Source organism: Erythrolamprus reginae, chromosome 7 (genome assembly GCF_031021105.1).
Source record: "Erythrolamprus reginae isolate rEryReg1 chromosome 7, rEryReg1.hap1, whole genome shotgun sequence".
In the NCBI taxonomy this organism is placed as follows: domain Eukaryota; kingdom Metazoa; phylum Chordata; class Lepidosauria; order Squamata; family Dipsadidae; genus Erythrolamprus; species Erythrolamprus reginae.
Window position 1 is genome coordinate 36,239,242 of NC_091956.1, and position 13,757 is coordinate 36,252,998.

Consider the following 13,757-nt stretch of genomic DNA (forward strand, 5'->3'; position numbering starts at 1 on the left):
TTATTTATTATTCATTCATTCATTCATTCATTCATTCAAGCGTGCATTAGTAATATACATAGATATAACATTGTTTATATACATAAAATGAGTACTGATGAGTACTGATAAGAGGGAACATTAGGACAGGGATGGTAGGCTTGCTGGTGCAATTATGCACACCCCTTACTGACCTCTTAGGAATTAGGTGAGGTCAAGAGTGGACAGGCTAAGGGTAAGGTTTTGGGGGGTGAGGTGACAAAACTGCAGAGTCAGATAGTGAGTTCCAGCATTAAACACTCTGTTGCTAAAGTCAGGAAGCAAAAATGTGCTGAAATCTCACACTTGTGAGCATCTCCTCATAAAATTTTGCTTCTGCGCATGTGCAGGAAGCAAAAAAAGCCAAAAAATTCAAGAAAAAAGATGGCACCACCTGACAGACTGGCACCAGAGTGGTTGCATGCAAATTGCGCAATCTGACGGCTGCTACTGTTGGTAATATTTTTGCTTTCATTTGTTCTACTGTCTACAAGTACTGCCTTATCCACTATGCAGCCTTTTTGGGGGGGCATTGTTATAACAATAGTTAAATCTGGGGTGTTGTGTTGTAGGTCCCTTTCTATTTGTATTCTAAAATCCCAGAACACTTTAGCTTCTTCATTTCTTATCATTTTGTCTATTTTGTGGTCCCGCAGTTTTTGCTTGCATTGAAATACCATTGTATGTTATTTTCAGATATATTTCAAATCTCATTAAGAGGAATTTTCAGGGAGTCTAAATACACATTCCAGCCCTAAGACCTGCAAGTGGAAATAGAATAACTGAATTCATTCACTCAGTCAAAATACTGACTGGACATACTCAAACAAAATGATAATATAACATGAACATGAGTCTTCGAAGGGTGGCATACAAGCCTAATAAATACTACTACTACTACTACTACTACTACTACTACTACTACTACTACTAATACTAGCAACAACAACAACAAAAATCTGTCATTGCAGAAATTTACATAGGTTTTCTTTGTTGATAATCTTGCTCTCTATTTTCCCTACGAGGAGCAACATAGCTTTTGTCAGGACTGCTGGCTGGACACTTTATATTTTTTCTTATTTTAGTATAATTTGTAAACACTGTATGTGGTCCAGGATGTAATAACACATTAGCTCTCCTTTTTCAGTTTTCAGTTTGGATGCCCAAGGGTACCTCACTTGGCTTTCTTGTTGCTTAGCTGCCTGGTTCTTCTCATCCTGTTCAAATGTATACCTGCTTATAGCTATTGCATTCCTTGCAACAAATACACCATTATCCATGTCCTCTTCTTAAAGGGTCATTTTGAGGTTGCAGAGTAATTTAATATACACATGAGAATTCTCCCTTGAACTCAACTGATTGTTCAATGTCAAACTTAGATTGAACTGTAGCATCCGATTGCATTTCAACAGATGGTAGCTAGTCATGTTTCTTGACTGTGCATTCAAGAGTTTGGTGGTAATTTAAAGAAGAATGCACACAGAAATACAATGTAAATTGTGTACTATTAATAACATTTATACCGTTCATCTTCCATTTAAGATCATCAATTTTTCCTCATTACACATAAATGTATCCCAAAACACAAAGACATGGAATTACATTTCTGAAGTGGACTAGCTACAGAGCAAAAATTTTCAAAATCTGCATTTTTCTGTGTTGCCATTTGGTTTAGTTATGTTGCCAAGGTTGTTCTGTATGGCTATGTAATTACTACTGAATCAGTGTTCCTGGGAATTTGATTATCTTGAAAACACCTAAAGATACAGGAACACCTAATCTAAGGGGTAATGAGCTGCCACCACCAGATCACCCACTAAACAAAACCAAGTAAAAAAACCAGAAATGGTTGTGAGAACCTCATTGGATATGAGACACTATTTAATGACTATTTATTAATACTATTTAATGACATTTTTAGTGTGGCAGCTTGAAATTATTCAAGGAAGATAATTAGTTGCTTCCAACTATGCTCTGCATGGGGTTGCCCTTAAAAAGCATCCAGAAGCTCCAATTGGTTCAAAATGCAGTTGCCCACATTGTAGAGATAGAATGGCACACCCTAGAGGCTGGTAAACCACACTAGATAAATGTGACATTCTGTGATAAGCACTCTGACCTGTGTGACCTTTTGTCTACGTGAAATTCCATACATTTTAAAAAAAATAAAGTTTATTGGTTAACAAAAGGTAAATGGGGGAAGGGAAAATGGGGTACATAAATTTAAAAAGGGATAGGAATAATTAATACATGATATTGTATTCTGACATATATATCTTACTTTATAACAAAAATTCAATGTACACATTTATATCTTATTACTATAAATACTTCATTTTTCTATCTTATCTTATTATTTAAAAGGTAGTAACAAGTAGTGATAGGGATAGTAAGAAAGATATTTATAGAAAGGTAGTTAGGAAGATGGGTTTACAATTTTATAAAGTATTTGTAGAATAATAGAGAAGGGAGAAAGGGAGGATCTGCCTAGGTGACAGACGTTATCAGGAAATACGACATGGTGTAATAGTATGTTAATGGGTGTGTCAGTAATATATCACTAATGAAAATAATTTAAAAAAGGAAAAAGAAAAGAAAATATATTTATGTAAGTATTGGAAAAGAGAAAAGCTGTGATTCAGTTAGTATAGAATAAGGTAGTTAGTTGAATTATATTGTTATCGTGTGTACGGTTGTTTAATTGAGTTTAAGAAACAAGTAAAAAGAGTAATGTTGTCGGAATCTAATTTTAGGCCATGGACTCTAAACCAACATGAATTGACCATTCACTGTCTACAAGGTAAAGTACAAGACCCCCATGCATTAACTAAGCAACAGGATCCTGTATTCTCTAATACCCAATGAGATGTAACTTGATGAGTAATGGTATGTGACTGAGGATAATAAAAGGAAGTGCCAGGCTTTGTCCTAAAGAAGTGCCTTCCCACAAGAGGTTGCCTCCTTTCTCTTGATTGACATCATCACATGGTCTTGTGCAGACTCAGGCATCCAAATGTATCATCTCTTTTGTAGGAGTTGCATTGGCTGCTGATTTGCTTCTGGGTGCAATGCAAGGTACTGATTGTCACCTTTAAAGCCCTACATGGCTTGGGACCAGGTTATCTGAAGGATCACATCTTCCCAGTTACATCCATCTAACTTAGAGCAGCAACTCACAACAGACTGGACCATGTCTATGAATGACAAATGGAAACCTACTATTATCTCCGTGTTTTTGAAAGCCCCACTTCAATGCAGCATAATGTAGAACAGATTTGTAGTTTAAGGCAAGTATTAATCTAGGTGGGGATTTTTCCCTCCAGGATACACAGCCTTAGTTCTGCAAGATGTCTTGCCAACTGAGCAAGTGCTACTTCTAGATAAGTGATTCTCTGGACTGCTTCTGCAAGAAATTGTCTTTTCATCTGGTTACCCCTGGTTTATTTCTCGGTATTTGACAAACTACTCCTAAAACTTAGATCCTATGGCATCTCAGGATTCCTCCACAGCTGGATTACAGCTGTCAAACAGACAATAAATTGTCAAAATTGGAAGCACCATTTCCACCCCCATCCCTGTTGAAAGTGGTGTTCCCCAAGGCAGCGTACTAGGACCTACTCTTTTCATTCTCTACATCAACGACCTCTGCGATCATATCATAAGCAACTGTGTTCTTTTTGCCGATGATGTAAAACTTTTCAATACCACAGACCAGTGATTTTCAACCTTTTTTGAGCCGCGGCACATTTTTTTACATTTACAAAATCCTGGGGCACACCACCAACCAAAATGACACCCTAAGACACTCTTCTCTCTTTTCCCATCCCTGTCTCCTCCCCCCCCTCTCTCTCTGTGTGTATACACACTCTTGAACCATTTCCAAAAAAAGGTGAGGGCTGGGGGATTTTTATCATATGCTTTAAATCGAGAGTCACTTCTCTCTCTCTTTTGTTTCTCTCTCTCTCCTCTCCTCTCATTCTCTGTCTCAATCATTTTCTCATTTCTCTTTTTTCCTCCCCTTTTTTCTCTCATTACTCTTTCTCTCTCCCTTCCTCTCCTTTTCTCTCTCTCTCTCTCTCTTGTTTTCTTTCTCTCTCTTTCGCTCTCTCTCTCTTGCTTGCTTTCTCTCTCACTCTTGCTTTCTCTCTCTTTTCCCTATCTCTCTTGCTTTCTCTCTCTCTCTCTCTTGCTCTCACTCTTGCTTTCTTTCTCTCTCTTTCTCTCTCTCTCTCTCACTCTCTCTCTCTCTCTCTCTCTCAGCAAAAAGTTGCGAGACCGGAACCTGAGCTTCCTTCTTCGCGGCACACCTGACCATGTCTCGCGGCACACTAGTGTGCCACGGCACACTGGTTGAAAAACACTGCCACAGACAACACAACTATTCTCCAAAAAGACCTTGATTTCATCTCAGATTGGTCTAACACTTGGCAAATTCAAATATCATCTAGCAAATGCTCTGTTCTCCACATCGGCAAAAAGAATCCGAACCTCGTATACAAACTAACCACACAAAATCTGATAAACAACCCCCAAGCAGTAAAAGACATTGGAATACTAATATCAAATGACCTAAGTGCCAAAGTCCACTGCAACAATATCGCCAAAAAGGCTTCTAAAATTGTCAACCTGATCCTATGTAGCTTCTGCTCCGGCAATCTCACACTACTCACCAGAGCTTACAAAACTTTCGCCAGACTCATCCTCAAATACAGCTCACCTGTCTGGAACCCACACCAAATTTCGGACATCAACACCCTAGAAAAGGTCCAACGATACTTCACCAGAAGAGCCCTTCACTCCACCACTCAAAACAGAATACCCTACGAAACTAGACTTACAATCCTGGGTCTAGAAAGCTTAGAACTACGATGCCTTAAACATGATCTAAGTATTGCCCACAAGATCATATGCTGCAACATCCTGCCTGTCAACAACTACTTCAGCTTCAACCGCAATAACACAAGAGCACACAACAGGTTCAAACTTAATATCAACCGCTCCAAACTTGACTGTAAAAAATATGACTTTAGCAATCGAGTTGTTGAAGCGTGGAACTCATTACAGACTCTGTGGTGTCAACCCCCAACATTTTTCCCTTAGACTTTCCACGGTTGACTTCTCCAGATTCCTTAGAGGTCAGGAAGGGGCGAGCATAAGTGCACTAGTGTGCCTTCCGTCCCCTGTCCAATTGTCTCTCCTATATTTTATATATCTTTTCTCCCATTCATATATCCTTCCTCTACTCTTCATTGATGTATTCTATTCTCATATCTCTTCTTCTATCCCTTCCCTGATATTTACTAGTATATGTTTTTATTCTCTTTTATTCTATTCTCTTTATTCTCTATTAACTTTCAATTTGTATTGGACAAAATAAATAAATAAATAATATTTTTTGGCAGTTTCAATATTTTGTAACTGTGAGAGTGGAATGTGTTACTTTACTAGAGGCTTATGTATGAAAAAACTATAACAAAAGTGATATAGTATTTATTAGCTCATAACTTATTCCTTTGTTATCATAGGGAACAATAACTGACATCCATATACAATGGTACTTCTACCTAAGAACACCTCTACTTAAGAACTTTTCAAGATAAGAACCGGGTGTTCAATATTTTTTTGCCTCTTCTTAAGAACCATTTCCTACTTAAGAACCCAAGCCCGGAAAAATTTCCCAGGAAATTTGAGAGCAGCACGCAGGCCCGGCCAATTTATTGCTATTCCCCCTTTAATCCTGGCCATCTCGGGCTATTCTGGGCTGCCAGAGGAGCCTTTCAGTGGTGCTTAAGGAGGCTTTGGCAGTCCAGTGCGAACAAAGCATTTTCCTTTCTCTGGGTGTTTGAAGAGAGACTAAACCTCTGCCAGCGTCCAGAGAAAAAAAACGCTCCCTTGCCTCGGGAAGCCCAGAGCGAACTGAGCATTTTCCTTTCTCTGGGCTCTTGGAGAGGGAATAAACCACTTCGCTGTGGTGACCCCCCATACACCCGGCATGAAATTGTCTCCCGGTGTGTCTGAGCATGGAAAGGCAAAAGGGGGCGCTTTGCCCCGTCCAGATCAACTCGGCTTCAGCCAAACTGAGGAGTCACCACAATAAAGGAAAGGCACTGACTACAAAGCGAGTGAGCAAGAGAAAAGGGGAGCCCTTCAGTATGGGAAGGAAGAGGCAGCAGCCGCAGCCACCTTTTGGTCAAAGGAGCAGGAGGTTCCCCCCTCTCGCCCGCCTGGGTTTCTCTCTCTGGCGCAGTGTATGGGAGGCAGCCTCGCGCCAGGTATATGGGAGGTGCGTGCTCCTCCTCGCTGCCTCAGAGTCCCTCTTTTTTTTTAAGCCTTAAAGTTTTGGATTTTTTTGATTCTTCTCACCTCACCTTCTTCCTTTGGCAGCGACTGTCCTCCTCCTCTTCTTCTTCCTCCTCCTCCCACCCAAATTCTGAGCTTTTATTTCTTTCCTAATGGGTTTGCACGCATTATTTATTTTTACAGATTCCTATGGGAAAAATTGCTTCTACTTACAAACTTTTCCACTTAAGAACCTGGTCACGGAACGAATTAAGTTCTTAAGCAGAGGTACCACTGTATATTGCTTAACTTTTTTTTCTCACACAGAATTGAAGTGTATCTCCTTTTTCCTGAAGTCTGCCTGCAGACCTCCCCAGATGCCTCAGAGGCCCCAGATCCTTCCAGGGACCTTTCTTGCTTCTGGTGTTTGGGTAACATATTCAGAATCAGAATAGAGCTGGAAGGTACCTTGGAGATCTTCTAATCCAGCCCCTACTGAAGCAGGAAATCCTATACCACTTCAAACAAGTCTGTCCAGTCGCTTCTTAAAAATCTCCAGTGATGAAGCACGAACTTCTAAACACAAGCTGTTCCACTGGTTAATTGTCCTCAATGTTAGGAAATTTCTACTTAATTTCAAGTTGTTACTCTCCTTGATTAGTTTATATCCATTGTTTCTATTATTTATTATTTTTATTTTATTTTATTTCACTTCTATGCCGCCCAATCCCGAATGACTCAGGGCGGCTTACAACAGTATAAAATTACCATATAAAATTACAAACAACAATAAAAAGGACGTCAATAAAAAACCAATCTAAATTCTAAAACTCTAATTAAAACTCGTAGCAGAGCAACTCAACAACACACATACATAATATTCATGCAGAATCATATTCATACAGGTGGTCAAGTTGGTGTTGATTTAGGGCCCCCAGGCCTGCCGGCATAGCCAGGTCTTTATGGTCTTATGAAAAGCCAGCAGGGTGGGGGCAGTGCAGACATCAGGTGGGAGTTGATTCCAAAGAGCCAGGGTGGCAACAGAGAAGGCTCTCCCCTGAGATCCTGCCAGTCTACATTGTTTGGCTGACAGGACCTTGAGGAGGCCAACTCTGTGTGCTCTAATTGGTCTCTGGGATGAATGTGGCAAGAGACAGTCCCGTAAATAATCTGGCCCTAAGTGATATAGGGCTTTATAGGTAATAACAAACACCTTGAATTGTGTCCGGAGACTGATAGGAAGCCAGTGCATCTCATGGAGTATAGGTGTTATATGGGTGTACCAAGGTGCACCCACGACAACTCGGTCGGCTGCATTCTAGACAATTTGAAGTCTCTGAACACTTTTCAAGGGTAGCCCTATGTAGAGTGCATTGCAATTACAGGTAGCCGAGAATAGTTAGTTTCATTTCAGCAGCAGACAAGCACAGAGTGGACAAGAGAGCAGAAAGGATTGAGCCACACCCAGCCTTAAACTTAATTTTCAATTTCGATTATCTGCACAGACTCAGATTTATTTGGCTCTCGTTAGCTGATTTAGTTGCTATACCTATTCATTAGCTGACTTTGTTAACAATCAGGAATATTCTAACACTCTTCCCTTTATGACTGGAAGAGACATAAATAATTTAATATTCTTCAGATACTTTTCTTTGAAGATCTACATTCACAGGTCCCTGATACCTGAATATCGCTTTTACTGTAATACAACCTTTTCAATGAAACAAAGATCATCTACACATGCTAATAGTTGACAAGCCCCACCTTGTAATTTTTCAGTGTACAGTATATGCAACCATCAGCCTTACAACTCTTGAAACCAAGACCTTTCAATGCAGTATCTAAACCAGACCTGGGCAAAGGTTGGTCCGCGGTCTGCATTCGGCCTGCCCGCTGTCTGTGACCAGCCCACCCGCCAATGTTTCCTCTAAGGCGGGCGGCTATGCTGCCACGCAAACAACCCCCCCCCTGTGCAGTCTTTTCCAAGGCTGTGCAGGAGTCAGGTGTCGGAGTTGGGAGGGAGCGGCAAGGAAAGTGCAGGGAAGTCTTCCACCGGTGAAGGTTATTCCTGCACCAAATGTTGCACGGCGTGCTTGCATGAGCTTCCCATTCCAGTGTCAGCCCGCCATGTGCTCCATGCGCTCTTTATGCATTAATCCAAATCAGTATCACCTACTACCTATCTTATTAGAATTAATACTTCTAACTTTATTAAAACAGATCAGCAATTCCTAAATTCATATATATAAATAGAAAAAATAATTCAAGTTAAAAAAAGAGCAACAAAACAATACTCCAAGCTTAATCAACCCTTCTCAAACTCCAATTTTTATAATCTGAGCAGAACTTTGAACCAAACCCTTTTATTTTTTTTATTTTTTTGAATCCCAATTTCCATTTTATTCTTTCTATTCTTCCTTCTAGGAAGGAAGGACTTTGTTAGAAAAATTAAGGGGTTATTGGATCAAACTTTGGACACTTGACAACTGGTCCGTAGTTATGAGTTGAAACACCAGAAGATACGTCTAGAGCAGCGTTTCCCAACCGGTGTGCCGCGGCACACTAGTGTGCCGCGAGACACCGTCAGGTGTGCCGCGGCGCCCCTAGGAAGCTCCAGCTGGGTGGGGCGCTGCCGGTGCTGGACCGCCGTATCCGGCGTTCTCCTGCTGGGCCCCAAAGAAGGAAGGCAGGAAAAAGGAGGCAGGGGCAGGGAGGTGCGGCAGTAGGAGTAAAGGGAGCCGCGGCTGCCTCTGCCTCCCCACGGTGCCTCCGGCCAAACGCGCCCCTGGCTTCTCCGCCCTGCCCCATTGCCCACCCGATCCGCCCACTCTCCTCCCCTGCCGCCGCCGCCTCAAGCCTTGGGGCGCGATCCGCCTCCTCTCCTCCGCCGCCGCCTCCTGCCTTGGGGCGAGCAATCCAGGAGTCCGGGACTGTGTGGCTTTGCGCAATGAAGAGAAAACGGCCGACTTTTCCCTGCTGCCGTTTTCTCTTCATGGTGCAAAGCCACACAGTCCCGGACTCCCGGATCGCTCGCTTCTACGGTCAGCAAAGCCATCTGCCCAGGAAAGCGCCGCGCTGGCCGGAGAAGCGAGCAATCCGGGAGTCCGGGACTGTGTGGCTTTGCGCCATGAAGAGAAAACGGCAGCAGGGAAAAGTCGGCCGGACTAACGGGAGGCAGCGCGAGGCCGGGCGCTGGGGACGTCTGGGAGGGCGAGGAGGCTGATGGCTGCTGCGCACTCCACTCTCTCTCCGGCTCTCTCTCGCTCTTTCTTTTTCTCTCTGTTGCTGGCGTGGTGAATGAGAGAGAAAGAGAGAGAGAGAGAAAGGAGGGGAGAGAGAATGAGAAAGAGAGGGAAAGAAAGCAAGAGAGAGAAAGAAAGGGGGGAAGGAGGGAGAGGGAAAGACATAGAGGGAGGGAAGGAGGGAGAGAGAGAGAAAGAGCAAAAAAGAGGAAGAAAGAAAGAAAGAGGGATGGAGAGAAAGAAGGGAAGGAAGAGAGAGAAAGAGGGAGGGAGAAATAGAGTGAAATGGAGGAAGAGATATTTTTTTTGTCCAAACTTTTCTTTAGCCCCCCCCCCGCCCCCCCGTTCAGTGTTCCCCAGAATTTTGAAAACATGAATAATGTGCCGCGGCTCAAAAAAGGTTGGGAAACACTGGTCTAGAGAAGCAATGGAGGAAGAGTAAGTCTGAATCGAACACTTATAAGAGCTTTTATTAAGACTTACAAAGTGGCACTCAAGGCGGCAAGATGCGCGTATCATGCCGCCTTGATTGCATCAGCGGAATCCCACATGGTCACTCTGTTTAGGGTGACCCGCTCCCTTCTTAACCAGGGGGAAGTTGGGGAGCCCTTACAGAGTAGTGCCGAGGATTTTAACACGTTTTTCGCTGATAAAATCGCTCGGATCCAGGCGGACCTTGACTCCAATTGGATAACAGAGTCGACTGACAATGAGTCAGTCAAGGTGACTGGGGCTTGTACTTGTCCACCTGTCTGGGAAGAGTTTGATCTGGTGACACCTGATGAAGTGGACAAGGCCATTAGAGCTGTGAGTTCCGCTACCTGCTTACTGGATCCGTGTCCGTCCTGGCTGGTCTCCACCAGCAGGAAGGTGACACGGAGCTGGGTCCAGGAGATTGTCAATGCTTCTTTGGGGGGGGGGGGTCTTTTCTGGATCCCTACAAGGAGGCACTTGTGCACCCCCTCCTCAAGAAGCCTTCTCTGGACCCAGCCATTTTTAACAACTATCGGCCAGTCTCCAACCTTCCCTTTATGGGGAAGGTTGTTGAGAAAGTGGTGCTGCTCCGACTCCAATGGTCCTTGGAAGAAGCCGATTATCTAGGCCCTTGACAGTCAGGATTCAGGCCTGGCTACAGCACGGAAAATGCTTTGGTCGCATTGATGGATGATCTCTGGCGGGCCTGGGACAGGGGTTTATCCTCTGTCCTGGTGCTTCTCGACCTCAGCGGCTTTCGATACCATCGACCATGGTATCCTTCTGCGCCGGCTGGAGGGGTTGGGAGTGGGAGGCACTGATCTTCAATGGTTCTCCTCCTACCTCTCCAGTCGGTCGCAGTTGGTGTTAGTGGGGGGTCAGAGGTCGACCTAAAGTTTACTCCCTTGTGGGTGCCTCACGGGTTGGTCCTCTCCCCCCTGCTATTCAATATCTACCTGAAACCGCTGGGTGAGATCATCCAGAGGCATGGGGTGAGGTATGAAACCGCTGGGTGAGATCATCCAAGGGCATGGGATGAGTTATCATCAGTATGCAGATGATACCCAGCTCTACATCTCCACTCCTTGTCCAGTCAGCGAAGCGGTGGAAGTGATGTGCCGGTGCCGGGAGGCTGTTGGGGTCTGGATGGGTGTCAACAGACTCAAGCTCAACCCTGATAAGACGGAGTGGCTGTGGGTTTTGCCTCCCAAGGACAATTCTATCTCTCTGTCCATCACCCTGGGGGGGAGTTATTGACCCGCACAGAGAGGGTCCGCAACTTGGGCATCCTCCTCGATCCACATCTCACATTAGAGAAACATCTTTCAGCTGTGGCGAGGGGGGTGTTTGCCCAGGTTCACCTGGTGCACCAGTTGCGGCTCTATTTGGACCGGGAGTCACTGCTCACAGTCACTCATGCCTGCATCACCTCGAGGTTCGACTACTGTAATGCTCTCTACATGGGGCTACCTTTGAAAAGTGTTCGGAAACTTCAGATTGTGCAGAATGCAGCTGCGAGAGCAGTCATGGGCTTTCCCAAATATGCCCATGTTACACCAACACTCTGCAGTCTGCATTGGTTGCTGATCAGTTTCCGGTCACAATTCAAAGTGTCGGTTATGACCTATAAAGCCCTTCATGGCACTGGACCAGATTATTTCAGGGACCGCCTTCTGCTGCACAAATCCCAGCGACCAGTTAGGTCCCACAGAGTGGGCCTTCTCCGGGTCCCGTCAACTAAACAATGTCATTTGGCGGGACCCAGGGGAAGAGCCTTCTCTGTGGCAGCCCCCCGCCCTTTGGAACCAACTCCCCCCTTAGATTAGAATTGCCCCCACCCTCCTTGCCTTTCGTAAACTCCTTAAAACCCACCTCTGCTGTCAGGCATGGGGGAGTTGAGACATCTCCCCTGGGCCTATACAATTCATGTATGGTATGTTTGTGTGTATGTCTGCTTTAATAACGGGTTTTTAAAAATGTTTTTAAATTATTAGATTTGTCTTGAATTGTTTTATTGTTGTTGTGAACCACTCCGATTCTACGGAGAGGGGCGGTATACAAATCTAATAAATAAATAAACAAACAAACAAACAAACAAATGATGGTGGCCATGTCCCAGGGTTATGTGAACATTTTTTGGGATTTTCTGACAAGCAACTGCAGGGATTCACGTAACAACAGTGGCAAGAAAAGTGGTAATGTGAGGCAGAACTCACTTAATAACCATCTTACTCAGGAAATAGAAACATTGGCCTCCATTGGGATCAGAACAGAAGTCGAAGATTATCTGTCTGACCAGTGTACTCTTTTAGAAGATCAGGAGTCTATTTTGAAGCTCCACAGAAAACATCTAGGGGAGAAGGCAGGTTGTCCTCAACTTACAACGGCTCATTTACTGACCGTTCAAAGTTGCAATGGCCCTGAAAAAAGTGACTTATGCTCCTTTTTCACACTTACTACCTTCGCATATACAGTATTGGGTAGAACTGAGTTAATTATATTAGTCCGGCCCTCTAAAACCATCCCAATTTTTCATGCAGCCCCATGGCAAAATTAATTGCCCACTCCTGATCTAAACAGATATTCCAATTCCTGGCTGACTGTTCAGCCCATAAATGGCCTTGTTCAATTTATATACTGTGTTAGGCCTTTTACTTTCATACCCTGGTGCTTAAACCATGTAAATTTCTTCCTGTAACTCAGCATTGAGGAATGCAATGGTTATGTCAAAATGCCAAATTTTATGGACATGTGCTGCTGCCAATGCTAGTTCAAGTCTTATGCTTTCACTCTTTACAGTTGGCCCGAATACCTCATCATAGTGTACATTTTTCATCTGTGAAAAAACTTGTGCCACTAATCTTGCTTTATATTATATTGGGCAGTACTTTCTTCTTGTATACCCACTTACATCCCACAGCCTTGCTTCCCTGTGGCAAAGTCATTGACACGAATACTGTACTTCATATTCTTCCATGGATTTCATTGCCTTGTTTACATTTCTTTACATTTTACTTATTCAACTTTAGGTAATGCCAATACTTCCTTATAGTTTTTTTGCTCATACCATACATTAAACACTTTATTGGCAGAATACCTGTCAGGTGGAATCCCCTTGTTCCACTGCTCTGACCTGCGTGGCATTGACTGCTCCTGTATGTCAATTCTTTCTTGTTTCATATTTTGTTCAGCTTTTTCAGTTTCTCCTCCCTGAATGTTGACACCATCACTAAGTGAGTTACTGTCACTAAATGGATCACCATCACTAAGCAAATCATTCCCAAAATTTGCATCAATTCTGTTCCAATTTTGCTCTGCAAAATAGCAGACCTGGAAATCACTAATATTTTACTTCCATCACTAAACGATAGCCTTTTGAGCTTGGCTCATAGCTCATAAACTTGAGCTTTCTAGCCTTTGGTTGTTCCTTTCTTTGGAATATGCACCCAGGCAGTACTTCCCAAAACTCTTAAATGTGCCAGAGATAGCTTTCTCGCATATAGCATTGCATATGGAGTAAAATTAATGGATGAACTCCACAGCCTATAGCTTCACCCCAGCAAAAAAAGAGCTTGGAAGGGTCACCTTTTCAGCCATGATGGCCTCCTGCACCCTTCTGTCAGTGAAAACAGAGCTCAGGAGGGCCACTCAGACTCAGACTGTGTTTGTGTGTGTAACTGTGGAAAATGGCCACAATTAGCAGATGAAAATTCACTGAAAAGCTAAGTTAAAAAAAAAAGTGAA